At 46.0% G+C, this 21521-nt stretch overlaps 1 protein-coding gene across 1 annotated transcript in view; it reads left to right on the forward strand.

The window, feature by feature from the left end:
* Positions 1-319: 319 nt before the first annotated feature.
* ASPDH (aspartate dehydrogenase domain containing) overlaps positions 320-21521 on the forward strand; it is a 267820-nt gene continuing 246618 nt past the window's right edge. Inside the window, exon 1 of the mRNA XM_078655309.1 lies at positions 320-388. The gene's annotated coding sequence lies outside the window, so the exon portion shown is untranslated. The remainder of the gene's footprint in view (positions 389-21521) is intronic.

The following is a 21521-nucleotide window of genomic DNA, read 5'->3' on the forward strand; positions in this document are numbered from 1 at the left end:
CCAAATTCTTTCATAAATACCATTTGCGAAAATGATTTTGCAAACGCCGAAATTCTGCTTCATAAATACCATTTGCGAAAATGATTTTGCAAACGGCGAAATTCTGCGAATTTCGGCGTTTGCGAACCCATTTGGCCTTGATACATATGGCTAAGTGATTTGCCCAGAGTCCCAGGATGCTTGCGCCTCCCGCCAGACTCGAACCTGTTCCCCCAGCTTCAAAATCGGTTGCTCTTTCCCCTGCAGAGAAGCTGTTATTCACCTGGAAGTTATATAATTATTAACTACTGACTCCAAAGGCTGCCCTGCTCCTCCCACAATGCTTTGCAGGTCAGTGGAGTGCACTGCCAGAACCGGCAGCAGCCTGAAGTGCAAGCTGCTTCTAAAGGTACGTTTACCATACACGTTGAGCCTTAAAATCCGCAGTGGCAAATATAGGGCGACCCAACATCACATGGGGAGATTTGAGCAAGAAACCGCTGCGTCTTCGCATACGGAGAAGAGAGATTTCGAAAGAGCAGCGAGGGGTATTGTACGTTCCACTTGACTTGCATCAGAGGGAGATTCTAAAGGTGCCACCCGGAGAACGAAACCCAAGCAGACATCAAGCAAAGCACGTTCTAGAAGGTTTTGCGCGGCTTTGTGAAAATAATAGTGTTTTCTATTTACTGCATGGCCCCTTTGAGAAGCAGAATCTTAAAGTAGCTAAAGGCGCTGGGCCTGTTTAGGAGGCAGCACGGCAGCATCCTTTATCAGCACCAGAAACTACTGCAGCGACCCACCCCCCCTGCTAAAACATGGTGCCCAAAGGGAATTATCTTTTGGCATGTACAGCTTATCCCAGTAGTTGCCCCCTCACCTTCTTGACCACTAGGTGCTTTAATATGAGGCAAAGAGGAGTGTGGGGCGCTAGAGGGAAACCACTGTAGTGTAATGTAACTTCCTTTATATAGTGCCTCGCTTACAAGAGAATTTTTTTGTTGCAGTTTTATATAGAGCTAACTCGACTCGAAGGTATCAGAGCGCTAATTGTATTACATACAGACACATTCATTTCTGTAGGCATGGGGAGATTAAGTGATTTGCTCAGAATTTTTGACTCGAACCTGGTTCCCCAATATCAAAGTCGGTCGTTCTAACCATTAAGCCACATCATCTGCTGAAAGACATTATAAAGCGGTTACCATGCTACACTACTACAGAAGGGGGGTTACTTCATTCGAATAATGTTGAATGGCAGTCCATCCTACCTGGTAAGCATGTTTGGGGTTGAGTTTGAGTGACAAGAGTGGTGCTCTTATTTTGCCTGGGTTGCTGTGCCTAGACACCTGATAGGCGATGAGAAGTGAGACAGAATAGATGTACTTTAATTTCGTGTTGATAAAGTCTTTAGCATCTGACAAAGAGTGACAGAAGCAAGCAGGGGATACATTGTAGATGCTCTATTTTTTCCCCTCAGATGATGTGCGTGACATGCAAACATGCCCTGGATACAGGCAGCCTTTGTAAAGAAGCTGAGTTTATCCAGGAGTGATGAGAAGTAATCCACAGGCATGCACAGAAGAAAAGCAGTTGTCAGAGATTAGGGTTATTTATTTGGGTATCCCTACCAACTCATTACACCCACTCTGATTAGGTCAAACGGCTGTTCTGAGAGCATCCCTGTCCAAGCACTAGTAGCTGTAGAAAGAGCAGCAGACAGTCCCTGGAGAAGTGAGTGATACGTCCATAGAGAAGGGTGGGATAAGTTCAAGCAGTAGCAACAGTCATATAGTAAATAGCATAAAGCTATAAAATTCCCAACCAATGCAGAATAATAGGGACAAATATAATGAGCATATAATCAAATAGACACCAAGTTTACTAAAGTAAGTTAAGGGGAACCAGAGATGTGGATTTTTTTTTATGTCTCAAGACGAAAACACCTTGAAAAAGTCAACCACTTTGGAAACACAAAAGTTAGGGGTGGAAAGAGAGCTAGGTGCAATTCCATGCCAATGATAGAGTAGAACATTCAGTGGTCCTTTAGTATTTGAGTCCTTGTTTGAGACCTCTCCTCTCAGAAAAAGCTAGGAGTTAGATGCCAGGATTTTTCTTCCAGCAGGGCTGCCTTTTTCAGATAGAGTCTTCTCAGGTCTAGGAATGTTCTGAGGTGGTGGTGGTGAAGGTATCAGATTTGTGCTGTGCACTAGCTAGGGACTGAAGGAATTCTACCACACAATCCTACATTTTTTCTTACAGTCCCCCACCTCTTTTTATAGCACTTAATTTTTGCTTTAACGTAAACGTTCTGTTTCAAAAAGGAGGGACTCATATGCCACCAGATAAATAGAAGAAGCACTCTTCCAGCCAAAGATGTGTATTTAAGCTCTAGAGATGTGATGATTTGCAGAACGTGTTAAGCCAGTTCTGGCTCAGCAGCTTAAAGTACAATTTTACAAAGATACGTTTCTGCTTGAGTTATCAAAAATATGACTTCAACGTTAGGTCAGATTTTAAAAGCCAGGCAGGAAATAACTTTAAACCATTTTTCTAACCCTTTCTTAAGCAGTGGTGGAAAAGAAAAACTTTATTACCACCTAGGCCTAAAAGGGCTAGCCTGGGCTACATAACAAAATAGTTTGGGGTTTTATTTCACTGTGCCGGCATATTAATCCCAATATGTAGTGTGCTCTGTTTTTATATATTAGCAACAAAGCCCCCTTGGCTTACAAGGCACACTTTAGGGATGACTTATGAATATATAAAAATAGGCTTTTGCTACATGACAAAGGCAGTTTTCCCTGCTATTTGTCATTGCTGTACATTTAAACATCAAGATAGTGAGACCACGGTGGTGTTCATGACAGAAATCTATTTCTGTCATGTATGTGGGTGATGTAAATACACACTGCATCCCAAATGTGACATTTCACTTTTTATGCCACAAGTACACTTAAGGCACCATTTACACTGGACTTAAATGTAGGGTGACCAGATTTTCCGAATGAAAAACCAGGATGGGCACAGACACAGAAATATAACTAAGGGCCAGATGTAGGTAATTCCTATTTACCGACTCTTAAATACCGAATCATATCGATTCGGTATTTAAGAGTCGGTAAATAGGAAGGTGGCATATGTAGGTAAATCTTATTTCCTAATTACCGATCCGGTAAGATTCGGTATTTATCGATTCTGTAAATACCGAATCGGTATTTCACATTGATTCCTATGGGCCTTGAAGCTCATAGGAATCAATGGGAAATACCGATTCGGTATTTTCAGAATCGGTAAATACTGAATCTTGCAAGGGTGCAGGAGGTGTCACCTTTGCACCCTCTAGCACCCCAAGTACAGGCTTGTGTGACATGTGGCACACATACATGCCCTAAGGGCATGTCTGTGTGTCCCATTGCACAGGTGTGCATGCACAGATGTGCATGCACACCTGAATTCGGTATTTTACTACACAATAGGATTGTGTGGTAAAATACCGACTCTTAAGGGCCTGTGGCACTCTTAGGAGTGTCAGCTACATATGGATTTACAGAATCGGTATATTTACCGATTCGGTAAAATTCCAAAGTGGTAAATTTACCGAATCGGTAAATATACCGATTCTGTAAATAATGACCCACCTACATCTCAAAAGCCAAATATCAGTCGGTAACGGCCGGAATCGGCCGTTACCAACTGGTATTTGGCTACCTACATCTGGCCCTTAATGTCCTATTTACATTCCCTCCCTTGGGCTCCAGGGTCAGGCGGCAGGTGAGCCTGGCATTGACTTATGGGCTCTGCAGTCCCGAAAGACGCTTCATTAACTCCTTCAGTGCTTCTTGAAAGCGAAATGGCAGCACAGCAGGCAGTCTATAGTAGCACATTTCTGTCCCCGGTTTTTGAGTGAGGGCCGGTTGAAATGTGATAAATGTGTTTAATGTGCAGGTTCACCTGACCCTCTCTTAAATAATGGTACATGTATTTGTTTTAGAAGAAAGTATCAGGACACCAGGACAGTCTTTTGAAAAACTGGGGGTGTCTGGGCAAATATGGGACATCTGGTCACCCTACTTATATGGAAGTTATATAGTCCACATAGGGAATTTCATTGTACAGCACATGATTTACTACTTTTTAGCAGTGATAAAGTGCACAGATTCCTGAAGCCGGGAAAAATAGGGTGTAGAAGAAGATGAACAGCCTGGGGTGAGACAGATTTGCTCCACAGGCAACCTCTAACCGAGAGCTAGAGTAGGATAATCAGTTCCTTGATGAATTTCCCTGCTCAGGTGATTGAACAAGAGCAATGTACCACCTCAACAATGACACATCCATTCTATTCACCTCCAGCCAGATATCCTGCACAGTATAGACCTATTTTTTATGTTGAGTTTTCTACAGCGCAATATAGATCCAAAAGTATCAGAGGGATTTACATGAGTATCAGTTGGGTTACAGACGGACACACACATTTTGTTTTGCTAGGCATGGGGAGATAAGTGATTTGCCCACAATCACAAGATGTTGATGTTGAGCGTCCCTGCCGAGACTCGAACCTGGTACCCCAGCTTGAAGGTCGACCACCCAGGCCATTAGGCCACATCCTCTCCCCTCTTTAGTCAGTAGGGCACTGTGGGAGTCAGGAGGCCTTCTGCTTTTTGTGTCTCTGTAACAGGTAAACAGTAAGCCAACCACTTGACCCTTAAAGAACAGTTCCAGGCTCTGGGTGCCAGCAGGATTCAGGGTTTTTTTAGTCCTTGAGTCCCTGTGTAAGTCCTCATTTGTCCAGCAGGAGCTTGAAGTCAGAAGTTATGATTTTTCATCCAGCAATGCCACCTCCTTCAGAAGGAGTCTGGCCAGGTCCCAGAAAGTCATTAGGAGGAGGTGGTGGCATACTATAACGAACTATATTGCACTAACATACCTATTTTCTTACATCCCTCAACTCTTTATGCAGCACGTCCTTACTGTAAAATTACCCAGGAGCCTCTTTTTCAAGATGGTGGGACCCAGATGCTACTAGGCAATCCTGTCTTTAGCTACTTGGCCACTCCCTTATATACCAAGGTGAAACGTGGTTGTCCTTCTGACTTTTCCATGCAGACTAATTGTCTAGGAGGGTCACAGGAATGAATTGAAGAATCATTCCTTGGCATCTCCAAGTCGAAAGAGGTAGTGCTAAAGCTACTCTTTGTTCTACCAACTGCTACTATCCACTTCCAGAAAGCTGATCTCCACTAACTGGTCAGCAGTTAAAATCCATTGGCCTTTCCGTGGCCCAGAGACAGGGCATTGTCCTCTGAATCAAAATTGTTACCTGCAGTAGCCAAAGAGATGTTTTGGAAGTGTAATAGATTTCAGAACTAGTTTTCCCACCTATTGTGATTGGGGATTAGCTGCCTAAGACTGTTCTGGGAATAAATAAGAAAAGCACTCCTTGACATCTCCAACAAAAAAAGAGGTAGTGCTAAGGCTGCTCTTTGTTCTGCTCACTGTTTCTCTCCACTCACAGATACCTAATTCCTGCTAGTGGTCAGCAGTTAACACCAACAGGCCTTTTTTGGGCCCAGAGGCAAGATATTGTCCTCTGAGGTGGAGGTGTGAACTCTCCCGTTAAGAATTTGCATTCCAGCTTTAGAAGTATGATTAGTGGCAGAACTGGTTTATGCCAGTTCTGGCTGAAACAGCCTAAATTAAAAGTTTTCTAAGTTAGATTTCTGCTAAGTTAGATTTGTGCCGGCACAGTGAAATAAAACCCCATACTGTTTCAAACCTATGACTCAACCATTATGTCAGATCCTAAAAACTAAGCAGGAAATAACTTTGAAGCATTTTTCTAGCTGTTTCCCAAGCAACAGTGAAAAATGAAGGTTTTAATCCCACCTAAACCTACAAAGTCGAGCCTTGTCAATATAGCAAAGTAGCTTTTTGGTTTGCTTTTTGGTTTTGTCCCACTCTGGGGGCACACTAACCCCAATACTTAGTGTGCCCTATTTATATTAACACCCTGTCCTGTCAGCTTACAAGGTACACTGACTTAGGTGTACATGAAAATAGGTGTATTCTACGTGCAAAGGCAGTTTTCCCTGCCATGTGTCATTGCAGTGCATTTAAACTGAAGCCTAGCCTGAGAACAGTGGTGAGCCTGGCAGAAATGTATTTGCATCATATATATGGGTGGTGTAAAGATTCACTGCAGCCTTCATATAAAATTTAACTTTCCATGTCATAGGCACGATTAAGGCCTCCACTGCTACCAGACACTCACCGCCACCCCAGCCTTCAACACTGCCGACGCCAGCACCGGCAACACCCAAAAATACATCCTCCTCAACGTACGCGCCATGCACAAACATGCCATGAAAATCTGGAAACTACTCGACTCTCTCTCGCCTGACATCGCCTTCTTCACAGAGACCTGGACCAACGCATCCACCACCCCCAACATCAGCACCGCCATCCCAGATGGATACAAGATCCAGAGGAAAGACCGCCCCAACTACCCAGGAGGGGGCCTCACCATCGCTACAAGAGCACCCTCCGCCTCACCACCACCAGCAAACCTTCCCCTCCACTGAACACCTGCACTTCCATATCCAGACCACCCCCAAAGCCACACTCCGAGGAACCCTCATCAACAGAACCCCCGGCCCCTGAATGCCCTTCGCCATCACCATTCACCGACTTCATCGCACCTCACTCCATCGCCTCAACAAACTACATACTCATTGGAGACCTGGACTTCCACCTTGACAGCCTCAGCAACCCCAACTCTTCTATCATTCGTGACAACATCACCAGCATTGGACTTAAGCTACTCGTCAACACACCGACCCACAGAGCAGGACACACCCTCGACCCCATCTTTTCTGTAAGAAACAGCATCCAATTCAGCCACACAACGCAGCCGCAATGGACCGACCATCACTGCATACAGTTCGCTATCAACAAGCCCAAGGCAACCAAACCAGTCCCACACTCCCCACGAAGGAACTGGGGCTAGGTTACCAACCAGCTTCTTAACTCCAACCTCACCCAAGACAACCACACTGGGGCACCCGATGCAAACGACGCAGCCAGAGAACTCCACACCTGGATCTCTAACTGTGCATATGAGCTCGCCCCACTGCGCAACCCCGACAGACAACGCTCCAAGAAAGCCGCCTGGTTCACCAGCGCTCTTCAAGAAGCCAGAACCACCTGCAGAAGCATGGAGAAGAACTGGAGAAACACCAAGACAACTGAAAACCACACCACCTAGAAGGATGCCATAACGGACTACCACAACCAGATCAGAGCCACCAAGAGGAACTTCATCCACAACAAAATCCTGGCCAACTCCACCAACCCCAAGGAACTTTTCAGTGTAATTCAAGAATTCACCAACCCATGCATCGGAACCACAGACATCTCCCCATACCAAGACCTCTGCGACAAGCTTGGAACCTATTTCCACCTCAAGATCAAAAACCTCTACGACAACTTCAATAACCATCCACCAGGCACCACAGGTGGCCCCCCTCGCCTCCCAGAAACACCAGCCAGCCCACCATTTCCAACTGGACATCGATCACGGCCAAAGACACCGCCTCAACCATGAAAAACATCCACTTGGGCCCCCACTGACCCCTGCCCCCCTCACATCTACCACAGAACCGTGGCTGCCATCGCTCCCGAAGTACAACGCACCATCAACACCGCCTTCAAAATAGGCACCTTCCCAGATGACTGGAAGAGCACAGAAGTCAGACCTCTGCTCAAGAAGCCCGCAGCTGACCCCACCAACCTCAAGAACTGTCTGCCCATTTCGCTCCTCCCCTTCGGAGCCAAAGTTGCAGGGAAAACAGTCAACAGGAAATTGACACAATTAATTGAAGAGAACGCCCTCCTCGACCTGTCCCAATCCAGATTCCGAAGCAACCACTGCACAGAGACCACCCTACTCACCTCCACAGATGACATCCACACCCTCCTGGACCAAGGCCACTCTGCAGCCCTCATCCTACTCGACCTATCAGCGGCCTTCGACACAGTCTCCCACCATACACTAGTCACCAGACTACATGACGCAGGCATACAAGGAACAGCCTTGGACTGGATCTGATCATTCCTCACCGGAAGAAGCCTAAGGATCAGAATCCCACCCTTCCTCTCCGACCCCACGAGAATCACCTGCGGAGTCCCACAGGGTTCATCCCTGAGCCTCACCATCTTCAACATCTACATGGCCCCCCTCGCTCCCATCGTCCGACAACACTGCTTCAACATTGTATCCTATGTCGATGACACCCAGCTCATCCTCTCCCTCACCAAAGACCCCACCACTGCCAAACTCAACTTCCAGAAAGGAATGCAAGACGTCGCAGTCTGAATGACCAACAGCTGCCTGAAGCTCAACGCCAAGAAGAGAGAATTCCTCGCCCTCGGTACCACCCCTTCTGCATGGGACAGCACCTGGTGGACGACTGCCCTTGGAAGCCCACCAACCCCCTCAGACCACGTCAAGAACCTCTGCATCATTCCTGACTCATCACTCACCGTGAACCGACAGGTCAACACCGTCAACTCCAGCTGCTTCAATACCCTCTGCATCCTCCGTAAGACCTTTAAGTGGACACCCCTGAGTCAACGAAGACAGTCACCCATGCACTCATCACCAGCAGACTGGACTATAGAAATACACTCTACGCTGGCATCAACAAGTCCCTACTCCGCAAACTCCAGACAATACAGAACACTCGTCCTTGTCATCCCTGACACGAACACATCAGTCAACACCTACGAAGTCCCCACTGGCTTCACGTGGAGAAAAGAGTTGATTTCAAAATCCTCACTCACGCCTACAAATGCCGACACAACAACGGTCCCAAATACCTCAATGATAAAATCAACTTCCACGTACCCAAAAGAAACCCCCAATCTTCCAACCTCGCACTGGCCGAAACCCCGCGCATCCACAGAGCCAGAGCAGGTGGATGATCCTTCTCTCACATTGCAGCCAAGACCTGAAACAAGCTAACGGCAGACATCAGATGTGCCCCCTCCCTAAACACCTTCAGGAAGACCCTCAAGACCTTGCTCTTTGGCATAACAGATCTGCAGACCCCCCCCCCACCCCAGTCAGCACCTTCAGACCCTCACAGGTGAGTAGCCCGTTACAATTCCCTGGTTGATTGATTGATTTTCATTTAACCTATAGGGAAGTTCAATAGACTAAATAGGAAGTTCCAATGCACAACAGATGATTTAGTTGGGAAGCACAGCTACATTACTACTGTTTAGTAGTGGAAAAGTGCACAAAATTCTAAAGCCAAAAAAATAGTGTCTGGAGAAAGGCAAAATATTGTGGGTTGTCCATAAAAAAGGCATTTTTGCCTCTGCAGCCATAGCAAATGCTCTTTAGGTACTACACAAGGGCAAGAGAGGAGCGACACAATGAAGAGGGAATAGAATGTGACCCATGGTCAGCCATCGTGAATTATGCAAAGAACAATAAGCAGTAACCAATAGGCCTTCTCAGTGATCAGAAAACTTTTAAGACTAGGCCACTTTGCAAGACCTGAAGCCTACTGATCTATGGCATACAGCCCAGTACTCCCTTCCCAGGCCTGTCACCATTAACTCACACATCACCACACCAGGTACCCCTCTCTTAGAAGATTAGACACTTAGCTGCTCACAATGTCCCATGGTGCAGTTTGTGTACATTGTATCTCCTGTTTTCCTACTACTACAGTGATGTTAAGTGTGAGAAGTTGTCCTGGCATATGCTGTCCACTAGTTATACTGGGGACCTTGCACCAGTCCAAACAACCCTTATTGATGATAGGTTTAAGATAACCTTCATTGAAAGCTATCCTAGTGGTAGCTATAGAGAGCAGCCTTCAGGCTAAGTCTTGAAGGAGTGTAAATCAGCTTGGTTTACCAGTTTATAACTTCTTGAATGACCAAATGAAATGGGAACCATACAAGGTCTATATAAAATATATGTATTTATTACTAAACAATCTCTACTAACCTCTTTATGAGATTAGAGAACAAGATACACAATATCAACGTGATAGAACTTCAGTAAATAGCACAATATACAGTGGGCCCCAGGGGGAGAACAAATCATATATTAAGAAAGTGGTATAAGAAGCACAACTTGACTAACCGGGTGCATGGGTGCCAAGTGGTGTCGGGAATCATCGCTGTTTTCAATGGCGAGTTGCTGCAAAGTGCTGCTGCCGTGGAGAGGAAAAGTGTCCGGTGTGATCCAAGCCTGGATCGGAGATGAGAATAACCTGAAAGCAGAGGGGACAGAGTCTGGGTCACTTCAGGGGAACCAAGGGCACGGTAGACCAATGCCCACCAATGTTGGGTGTTTCAGGTGCAATGAGCTTGACTCCACTGCTACGGGGACCAGTAGACGTCAATGATGACCAGAGTCTGCAGGCGAGCTGTCCCATGAAGGATGTCGAGTGCTGGGGTACCGGTGTCCAGATCAAAGACCAACAAGCCTTGGCAACAGAACCCTCACAGTGAGAGTAAAAAGGCTCCGGGATGCACCAGCAAGGTCCAGGTGACTCCCCAAGCGATAGAGAGTCAGGACACTTCTGGAGCAACCAGGTAAGCCCATTCAAAGTTACAGTACCCTTCTCAGGGACCCACAAGTTGAGGACAAGGGACCGTGAAGGGACCTCGAGAGGAATCACTAAATACCAGCCCACAGGTCACTCGTGGAGTGTAGGCCAGTAATCTTCAGTGGAATCACTGCTCGGGCTCTGGACTACAAGTAGCCTAATGCACAGCCTCAGGGATCGCCAAGAAGCATATGCAGCTGCAAATGGTCACAGTGTCCAGGGGTTGGGGCTGCAAGGTCAACACAAGGACTTTAGATCTCAGGTTTGCTGAGAGCACGGATCGGCCTCGGGGAAGTTTGGAAACCCACCTCCTGTGTTGCAAAATCTTCGGAGTCCTTCAGGAGCTGCATATTTGCAAACCAGACAGATGCGTCTTTGGTGCCTGCCTTACAGGGGAGTAACTCCTTTACTCCAAGGGAGATTCTTTGGTCATCCAACAAAGTGTAGGGGTTTCTACTTTATACCCAAGGAAGGGGTGGGACAAACTCTGGGGACCCACCTATGAGCGGGTCAGGATAGAGGGGTGGTTACACCCATGTCCTTTGTCCAGTTTCATGCCAGAGCAGGGGCTGGTAGCCCCTGCAACCAGTTTGAGCTGGACTATGCACAGAGACACCAAATGTGCCCCCAGTGCAGACATCAAAGCACTCTTAGAGGGCACCCACCCAGGCCCAATACACTAAAGCCTGTCTGGGAGGTAGTTACACCTCCCTGTGGCAGGAAACCTATTGTACAGCCTCCCACTTCCGGAGTATCATCCAGCAGCAGGAGGCCAGACTCCTGTCTGTGGCTGCAGCATCCATTTTGTGATGGCAGGGTTCTGTTAAGCTGGTACCGGGTGTACTGGTGTAGTCACGTTTCTCCCTCTAGGAGGGTGGAATCAAACGTCCGCCACCAGGACTGGTGAGGAGGTATGATTTCAAGGTGTTTGAAACCATTCCAAAGTCAGCATTTACCGCGAGGTTATAATGCACTTAAGAGTATATGGTCTGGCCGCATCACGGAACAACCCCGGATAATAGATTCCGAAGACTACAGAGGGGCCCTGCTCATGCATGAGCACCCTCTTACACAAAGCCCAGCACCCTCTCTTTAGGATTGATAAGGCCTGCCATAGGGGTGACTGATAGGTTTATATGTGTGGTGATATAAGGTGAATATAGGGAACCTATATCTAAGTAAGGGGTTCACACATCACCTTACACAGGCTGCTGTAGCAGCCCTGTGGTGTCATTTTCAGTGGTCTCTGAGGGGCGGCATAATACATGCTGCAGCCCCTGAGAGGCCTGTGGGGTACCTATGCCCTGGGTATATAGGATACAATATACCAGGGACCTATAAGGGTACACCAGAATCCAATCTGTGGTGTACCTAAAGTACATGCAATCAATTTAGGGAGAAAGCAGATAGGCTGGGGTACTAAATAGCAGGATCCCAACCAAACTAAGTCGAAAACCAGCAAAACACCAGGAAAAAATTGGGGGCAACCATGCAGCCAGATTCCACCTTCCTACATTAAGAAGTCATTCCAAAGAACACATCTGATGTGGGGTAAGGCTTAGGTAGAAAAATATTATGAAGAGAGAACATGAGCAGAAAGTTATAGTCTGGAGAGTGCACACAATGGCAGTTGTTCAGGCAATAACACATTTTTAACCTACCTGGGCTTTATCCCATCAGTTCAAGCCCTCTTCAATCCAACCTTAGCTGTGCATGCCTTTTAACATCCATTGACTAAAAAAGGAAATGGGTGGGGCCTGGCTCTTGATCCTTAAGTTAGCACTGGCGGTCTGGGCCAAGCAGAGCTTGAAAGTGTGTTTTGTAGTGTTCCCTTACGAGGTGAGATTGAGGTCATGGCTATTGTTAGAAATTGGGGGGTCTCTAGTTGGTAGTGGCGGGTGCCCTGTCCCAGAAGGGACCCCTCCTTCTAGTCAGGATCAGGGAGTTATACACCCAAGATAAGCCCTGCTCACTCCTTGGTTGCTCTGCACTAGCAGGCAGGCCTATCTCAGAGGCAATGTGTAACGCATTTGTACTAAACACACAGTAACACAGAGAAGACACTACACATTGACACCACACCAGTTTACAAAAACAAAGTTTATCTTAACCAAACAAGACCAAAACGACAGAAAAGCCAACATACACAACTCAAAATATGACTTTTTCAAGGTTTCAAGCAATACTGTCCATATGAAACTATAGATGCATGGTTTTTACACAAAGGACATCAAATGATTCACAAGGCATTGGTTCCTAGGTCTTTGGGGAGTCAATGCAACAGGTCTGCTGAACACTGAAGAAGTGATGCGTGCAATCCAGCAAGTAGCGGAAAGCAATGTGACGACTTTCAAGGCAACTCCGGTCTGCGGATGATGCGTCGGCGATGTGTGGCACCCAGGTGCGATGCGTGGAAATCTAGATGCCCTGGAGGGTGATGTAGAGGCAGCAAATAGCCACTGTGTCGGTTCCTTCAGGCGCGGTCCAATGATGCATTGTTTCTCTTAGTTGCACAGCAGGGCCTGCGTTGGAGTCAGTGCAGGGGTCTCGGACTTCGGAGACTGGTGCACTAAACACAGCGCTCGGCGGTTCTGTGGGCCGCTGAAAGGCGATGCTTCAATTTCTTGAGGATAGGCCTGGTAGGAACAGTGCTGGAGTTGTGTCGCGCCCGCGACACAACTCCAGCACTGCGCCAACCTTTCACCGGCGACATGCATCTGTTTATCCTTGCGCCATGATGCGCCGCATTTACAATGCGGTGCATCTGTGATGGTGCAAGGGAAACTTGCGTCAAGCATCTTTCCTGGCGCATCCCTGCTGATTTGCAGGGATGGGCCAGGAAACGTAAATCTGCCCCTCAGTATTTATCTATCAGGACATGTAAAACACACCTCTATATGTGCTACCTTTCACATACACTGCAGCCTGCCCCTTGAGGTACCTTGTATCCACCTTAGGGATGCATTACATGAAGTAAAAGGGACGGTTAGGGCCCGATAACTGGATGAACTTGCGAGGTCGACATGGCAGTTAAATAACTGCATGCACACACAATGCAGTAGCAGGTCTGAGAAACATTTGAAAAGGCTACTGGTGTTGATGTGCAATCAGTGATGCAGGCCCACTTGTGGCATTTGATTTACAGGCCCTGGGGACACACAGTGCACTTTACTAGGGACTTACCAGAAAATCAAATAGGCCAATCAGGGATAACCAGTCATAATCACAATTTGCACCAGGAGCACTTCCACTTTGGCACTGATCATCAGTGGCAAAGTGCCAAGAGTATCTAAACCAGCATACACAAAATCCAGCACACAGTCAAAAAATACAGGAGGTAGAGGCACTAAGACAGGGGAAATCTTGCCATGGATTCCAGGTCTAATAGCTATTCTCTCCTTTTCTCCACATCTCACGGTGAATCAGGGGCTAGCATAGACTGAAAGTGATCTCTATTTATTTCTCACTCTAGTTTGTCTTGATGTGCCTGTGTTAGTGTGATCCTCTCCTTCCATCCTTCCAAAGAATTCTTATGGGTTTACTTAGCACAAGTATCTGTGCTTTGGACTATTTTTACATATCAGTCAGCTTCTATGTCTCACCTACAGACATTTTTTAGCTGCTCTCTTGTCGAAAGCCTGTTGTGGACAATACGAATAGTTACGGTGGATATTGGGTCAGCCCTTTGCTTGACGATGGTTGGCTCTTTTGTCCATCTCATTTGTTTACGTCTTATTCAATAGCTTTCCTTCCTGGAGAAGTGTGGCTCAATGGTTAGAGCAGCAAACTCTGATGCAGAGGTCTAGCCCGGGGCCAGGGTTCAATTCCCCGCCTCGGCGGGTCTTGGGCTTAAAAATTCCACAGACCTGATAATTGTCGCCTCGTGCCTATTCCAGTCATGGAGTCCCACTCTGCAACTCTGGGCAATAGCTTGCTTAATCTCCACAACGGCCCCCACAACGCTAAGGATGGCTGGTCTCCACCTTGAGGGTGCCCAGGAGTGGACACCTCACAGGGAAAGCCAGGATGGGTCCCACAGCGGTATTCGTACAAGCGCCTTGGGACCCTTGCGGGTGAGTAGTGCGCTATACAAGCATCAATTTACAATTTACATTTCTACTTGTATTTGTCCATCCCATGGAACATAGCGTCTTTACTATTCTTTTGATTAGATGACTTGTGTGCATTCATGGATCCACATGAGAGAGCTACATTTTACTTTTTCATTTGGCACGCAATGGAAATGCAGAGGTTTTCTTGTTCTCTCCACATTGTACTACTTCCGCGTCTCATCCTACACTTTCTGTGTTCTCTGTGTCGCTCTCCCCAGCTCATCCGTTGCTTCCCTTGCCTCTTCCCACCCTGCTCAGCTTTTTGTCTTTTTTGTTAATTTAAACACCACCCCCATCTCTTCTCGCCTGCGTCTACTTTCCTCCACTCCGACCTGCTTTACGTTTGGTTCCTCGTTCTTATGTCTTTGTCACACATTTTATATTTTCAATTTGCCGCTTTCAGGTTAGTTTCCACCGTCTTAGAATGGTGCATTAAAACAAAAAGAAAGATGCCCACTATGTGGTGATGCACGAGGGATCATGTGTGTTGATGCTTAGGCTGTAATACCGTCTTGATTGATATGTGCTCATGTGCGATAAAGCAAGCACATGTGCAGCACTTTTTTTTCTTTCCAATGCTGTTCAGCATCTGCTTTAACCAATTCGTTTTACTAGTTAATGCTGAATACCATCAGCAAAAAAACATTGAGAATAAGGCCAGACATATTTGCTTTAACAATGCTTATTTATGTACGGCTTAAACCTTAGGCCAACATTGGGGGTGGCGCTTGGATGTGGACAGAGATGGAAAACTGCACTTGCCCCTTTGTTTATTCCTTTCCACTCACAGGAGCACCAATTCAATTCAATTCAATGTATTAAAGTTTTGGAACTCCAATGAGGTCCACTTAAAAATTACACACCAATTAATACATAAAGTGCAATAAAACCACGTGGTAATGCAGCGGAAACAAGATAGTAAACATTTTAAAGATACAACAGTTTCAAGGGATGAAAGTTTGGGATTTAGCAGCCAGCAATGAGGAAACCGGGCATATCCAGAGTTGTGCAAATAGCAGATAGAAAGCAACCGAGACAACGTAAAGCACTTTCGAGGAGCAAAGTTTAGAATTAGCAGCAAACAATGAGAGAACAGAGCATTCCCTGAACTGTGCAAATAACAAGTAAAAGCAGCCTAATCATGAGCACCACGCCCCTGCAGTAGTGCATGTTTGTGCAAAGCAGCGCAGGAGGCACACCGAAGAGATGTACAGGAAACAGGGACGGCTGTGCCTACTACTCCACCTACTGATGTGCCTACTTCTGGTACAATCACTTGCAAGCCTCTGCTGCGATGCCCATGAGTGGGCCTTCCTTGTGGTGCAAGAGTGATGCTCTGACCCTTCCCCACATAGGTCTACCCTGCAATCACTCGTGCAGAGGAGAGCTGACATTCTCTGGATAGTTTCCCAGGCGCCCTGATGTCGTGATGCGCCCTGGAGTGTTTTTCAAACTTTTTCCAACACTCACTTAATTACATATGTGATGAGAATCGTTTTTTCATGTATTTCCAAGTAAAACTTTGGTTCGGCTGATTCGAATTGGATAAAGAAATTATGGAATACTGGTTGTTAGAATCTTATGCCAGCTTGTAATAAGATTATGTGTGCTCTATTATAACTTATTCTGTACAGAATAAGTCTGCAGAGAAAGAAGTCGGTGTAATCACATTGTGTTTGAAAACGAGTTCCAAGTGAACATCTGTTCCTAGTTGCCATGTTTATACCCAAGTACACGTGGCTCTTGTTTCTTCTGTACTACTATGATGAACCGGGGGGCATGAAAGAGAGAGTCAAACGAACTGGATCCACCTATTTCCCAGCAGTGCAGGGCAGCAAAAGATGCAGTGAGAGGTCAAGGAAGTCAGCGAGCAGCAACCTACACTCCCTCCCCAGCTCCCTTGCACTGAGAGAGAGTTCAGCAAGGGACATGACCTCAGTTGAGCGAGGCACCCAGCCTCACATGCACACGAAGACCTCAGCCAGAAGCAATCACCTCAGATTGCATCGAGGGGACTTCACCTAAGGGTACATATCTCGCAGTATGTATGCAGGCTAGGCTGCAGCTAACTGCAGGCACCTTCTACTGCACAAGTGAAATACAGCACCAGGCGAGAGGCAACCACCTTCGGTTGCACAGGAGAATTTAACAAACTGCAACAAGCTCAAGCTATATAAAGAGGTGTAACAGGAGCACATACCTGTGCGCCAGGCATAGAATAGACAGCAACCCCTGCCACTCCCTGCACATGATCAAGCTGATGCTACTTAGTAACAATTTCGTAACAGCCAATCCACTCCTATTGAGCTGGGTTCATCACCGGCAAGTAATCATCATAGAGTACCTGAGAAACTGCTGCACAGATGGACCTTGGCAAAGGGTGATGCTTACTTCACATAGCACAGGAAGAGAGCAGCAGCGCAGCCTCTTCTGAGACCCAGAGCGAAGTACCCAACTGTAATGTAATGTAATGTAAGGTGCACTTGTACAGCGCGGCTGTCACCCAAAGGGTATCCTGGCGCTTAGATTACTGAGCAGCGGGAGCAACAGCATAGGCACGGTCTACTCTCTAGGGAACAATCTGGTTTTCAATTCCTTCCTGAAGCAGGACAAGGTGTTCAGTTGTCTAATGGGAAGAGCATTCCAGAGTCTAGAAGCAGTGAAGCTAAAGGATCTACCTCCCGTTCGCACGTTCTTAACATGGGGGACGCAGATCAGGTATGCAGAAGATGAGCGTAGAGATCTAGCAGGCGAGTACCATACACATTTCTACAAATTGCATACTGTAGCATTAGACAGTCACCATACACTGCACATTGGAGAGTGCAGCATGAAGCAGTCGCATTTCACTGCACATTGGAGAGTGCAGAAAAAGACAACCACCAAGCACCTATACCGAAAAGGTAGAAAATGCAATCAGAGGCATTCACCCTCACCACGTAGGTGGAGAATGCATCAAGAGCCAATTGCTATATACTGCACCGTGGCGATTGCAGCAAGAAACAAACACAACTGAATGCGCAATGGAGATTGCAGCAAAAGGGAATCACCCTTTATTGCAAAAATGGGGAATGCAGTTACAGGCAACCATCCTTCACTACACATATGGAGAGTGCAGCAAGAGGCAGTTACCCTACAGTGCACATTGTAGAGTGTGTTAGAAGTAATTTTTATCCACTGTACAATTAAGGAGTGTAGTAAGAGGCATTTTCAGTAGATGGCACAGATGGGTAAAACAAACAAGAGGCATTTGCCTTACAGTACACTGCATATAGTTAAAAGTAATCACATATACTGCACAAGCGGAGAAGTATGCAAAAGGCAACCACCCTACACAGCACACTGTGGAATGTGTCAAGAGGTGGCCACCGTACACTACACAGGTGGGGAACACACACAGCGACAATTTCCCTAAATCATGAAGATGAGGCGTGCAGTCTAAAGCAATTTTCCTGTATCGCACATGAGGGGGATGAAGCCAGAGGCAATCTCCTTCCACTGCAGGAAGAGAATGAAGACAGCAATAGTGCTAAAACGCCAGTTTTAAATAATTCAAGTGACAGTAAGAACAGCAGAGGGATGCAGCATTATGTAGGTTAAAGAAAGGGCAGGGAACTTTTATCAGAAGTGTTTCCACAGAAAAGGCAGGAGTACTTCGAGTAAAACTGTGCAAAGTCGGTTGCCATGTCGGTCAGAAGTTTGGGGGAGGGGGGCATGTTGCCTGATAGTGATAATATGGCACACTATTGAGACAGTAATATCAGCTTGAAGATATATTGCAACCATAATATTTACTTCCAAAATATTACCTAGGGAATTATTGCTTATCTATTACAAGAAACAGAGTTTGAGTACTTCTACTTAATCTTTAATTTTCTTTTTTGATCATTCAATGCCTCAAAAATGAATTTATTCTCCAAACAGAAACACCACCAGCCGAAATGTGTTCCTCGAAAATTTGTGTCACTTCTTCAGGTCTGTCGTCACAAAACAAATCCACACATATATATAGGTTCCCTTTGAAAGGCTTTATTAAAATACATTTCTGTAGAATTAACTGCATATTTACATTGTTCACAATTCTTTTTCGATGATCTGACACAGATACTCAATTTTTTTTTTCGAGGGGTTGCAAAGTATGGTTTGTGGTGAGCCCGAGGGCGCAGTGATGCTTGCAGGATGGGAGTGGAGCTTTGTGGGTGGTTAAATGTTGCAGGATAGTTTATTAGATTAATTTCCTTTATTTTAGTTAACTTGTAAATAAAAGCTTCCCCATTTAATTAACATCTTTCTGAATGTTAGTGCTCTCTGAAGTAAACAGCAGCCCAGTGCTGCTGTCAACTCGGGGTGGCATGTGAAGGTCAAGAGGGCCGCAGACGGCTCCGGGCCGTACTTTGAGTATCACAGGTTTAAACAATATATTCTCCTTATTAGAACATTGGGATGTTGACGCTCCATTGAGACAATGGAGTACTCTGGGCTTCTACTGGCTGGTAGAAGCCTGGAGAGCAAAATTCCAATGTTTTTTTAAATTTCACAGCTTTTGCTGTGAACAAAGGCTTCCTGAAGCCCGAGGGTAGGGCTCTGTGAGGCCTTTGTTTTTAACTAATTAGAACATTATGCCCTCAAGAGGCGTAATATTATAATGGTGTTAGGACCCTCCGTAGCGGGCTCTACTAGCCATTAAAACCTGCTCCCTTGTTAAAGGCCCGAGCCGAACGCTTGGAGCGCACCTTGAATGGCCAGTAGAGCACGCTATGTTGGGCTCTAGGGCCATATTAAAACTGCCAGCCTATATTATTGAGCCTACATTATTGTCATGATATAACTGAAGGTCTAAGGGGCATATTACCAACAACTAGCGATAATTTTTGTCTCTAACTTGTTTAGAGACAAAAATTATCGCCGCACATCGGCGATTTTTATCGCAGATAAACCTTGCTATTAGCAAGGTTTATCGCAAATGCGATAAAAACGGCCGCAATGCATGAATATCGCTGAAAAGTCAGCGATATTCATGCATTATCGAGCAAATGCTCTTAGCCATGTTATCCACCTCCCATTGGATAACATGGCTAAGAACTGCTCAGGGCAGGTGTTAGCTTTTGGAGATATTGGCGCTTAGCGCGAATATCTCCAAAAGTTGGTAATAGGAGATAGCGATGTTAGCGACTGTTTCCAGTCACTAACATCTTGGCACGCCCACTTTGCATGTCATTAGTGATAAATATCACTGACATGCAAAGCGGGGCCCAAGATGGTCGCTATCTCCAATTAGCTGTCGCTAACTGGTGTTAGCGACAGCTTGGTAATAGGGAGATAATTTTATCTCCGCCTTCTTGGCTTTTAAAGCCAAAAAAGCGGAGATAAACCCCCTTGATAATATGCCCCTATATTTCCAGACAATTTTGTGGTAAAATACTTTTAGGTCTCTCCTCCAGAGCAAGTTCCCTGAAAGGTGTACAGGTAACACAAAACAAAAATATCGATGTGTCTTGCGCCCAAATATCTACGGACTCGATAATTCTCGTTTCGGTGCCTACTCGAGTCACAGGTTCACACTCTGCAGCTCTGGGCATTAGCTTGCTTAATCTCCAGTACGGCCCCCCACGGCGGGATGCCTTGCTTTCACCTTGGGGATGCCCAGTACGGGTATCTCACAGGGAAAAACCAGGACGGGTTCCCAAGGCAAGCGCCGAGATGCCTACGGGTAATCGAGCGCTATATAAGAACGCTTAATAATAATAATAATAATCTTGCAAATCACACTGTTCACGGTTGTCATGACAATCTTAGAATGTGGTCTCCTGGGGGAAAGAGAACATTGTAAGGTGGAGACCACTAATGGAGCTTGAGACGTGTAGAAGTAACTGTGTACTGGACCAGGATCATGACTAAAACCATATCTAACAGCAATGCTCTGTTGAACTGATCCTTACACTTTTTTTGGTGACGAGTTGAAGACGATCCTGGCAGGAGAGAAAGAATCTACACGTGCAGGTTTTGGTGTACCTCTACTGACCTCATTCAAGCACTGCTCTAATACTATGCTGCTGGAAGCCTGCACACATTCGGCTGAACAAACACTACAGAGGAGCATTTATCCTTAAATAATGGGGTACTGTACCTTTGCTGTCCTTTGGATTATTTTAGTAAGTATCATTGGAGTCTGTAACGAGTTTGGCACAAGGGTTCTGCACGCGACTGCCTCCTTTCTTTCTGCTCCTCACGTACTGCATGCGCAACTCAGCAAGCCCAAATTCCTCTGGGGTTATGTATATACCGACAGCACATTATCTCACGTATGACAGCTATCTTTTGGGGAATCTTCAGGAGGGTGTATACTGGATCCTTGCTCAAGTCTCGAATGCTTTCAATTTCAGGCACCTTTAGTAAGCCTGTTGCTTCAGCGACAGGCACGCTTTAATAATGTATTCCCTGTTTGTTCTCGGCGCATCAAGACTGCATACAAAGTGGCAGACACACAGGCACATTGCACTTCCAGGTCATTCAGGTACTGTATTACGTTGGGGGGTATACTTTTAGGCCCATAGGAATGAATGGGGGAATTGGTGCGGTGCCTTTAGGCCCATAGGAATGAATGGGGAGTTATTCCTTATTTGCGATTAGCAATTTGCTAATCGCAAATAAGGAAGCTGTAGGAATCGCAATTTTTTTTGCGATTTCTACATGAATCCCGTTTTGCGAGTCTTTAATAGCAATTCCTTAATAATCGCTATTAAGGACTCGCAAAACGGGACATTGATGAATCTGGCCGTTAGACTTGTACTTTAATCGACAG

Source organism: Lissotriton helveticus, chromosome 7, assembly GCF_964261635.1.
Source record: "Lissotriton helveticus chromosome 7, aLisHel1.1, whole genome shotgun sequence".
Lineage (NCBI taxonomy): Eukaryota > Metazoa > Chordata > Amphibia > Caudata > Salamandridae > Lissotriton > Lissotriton helveticus.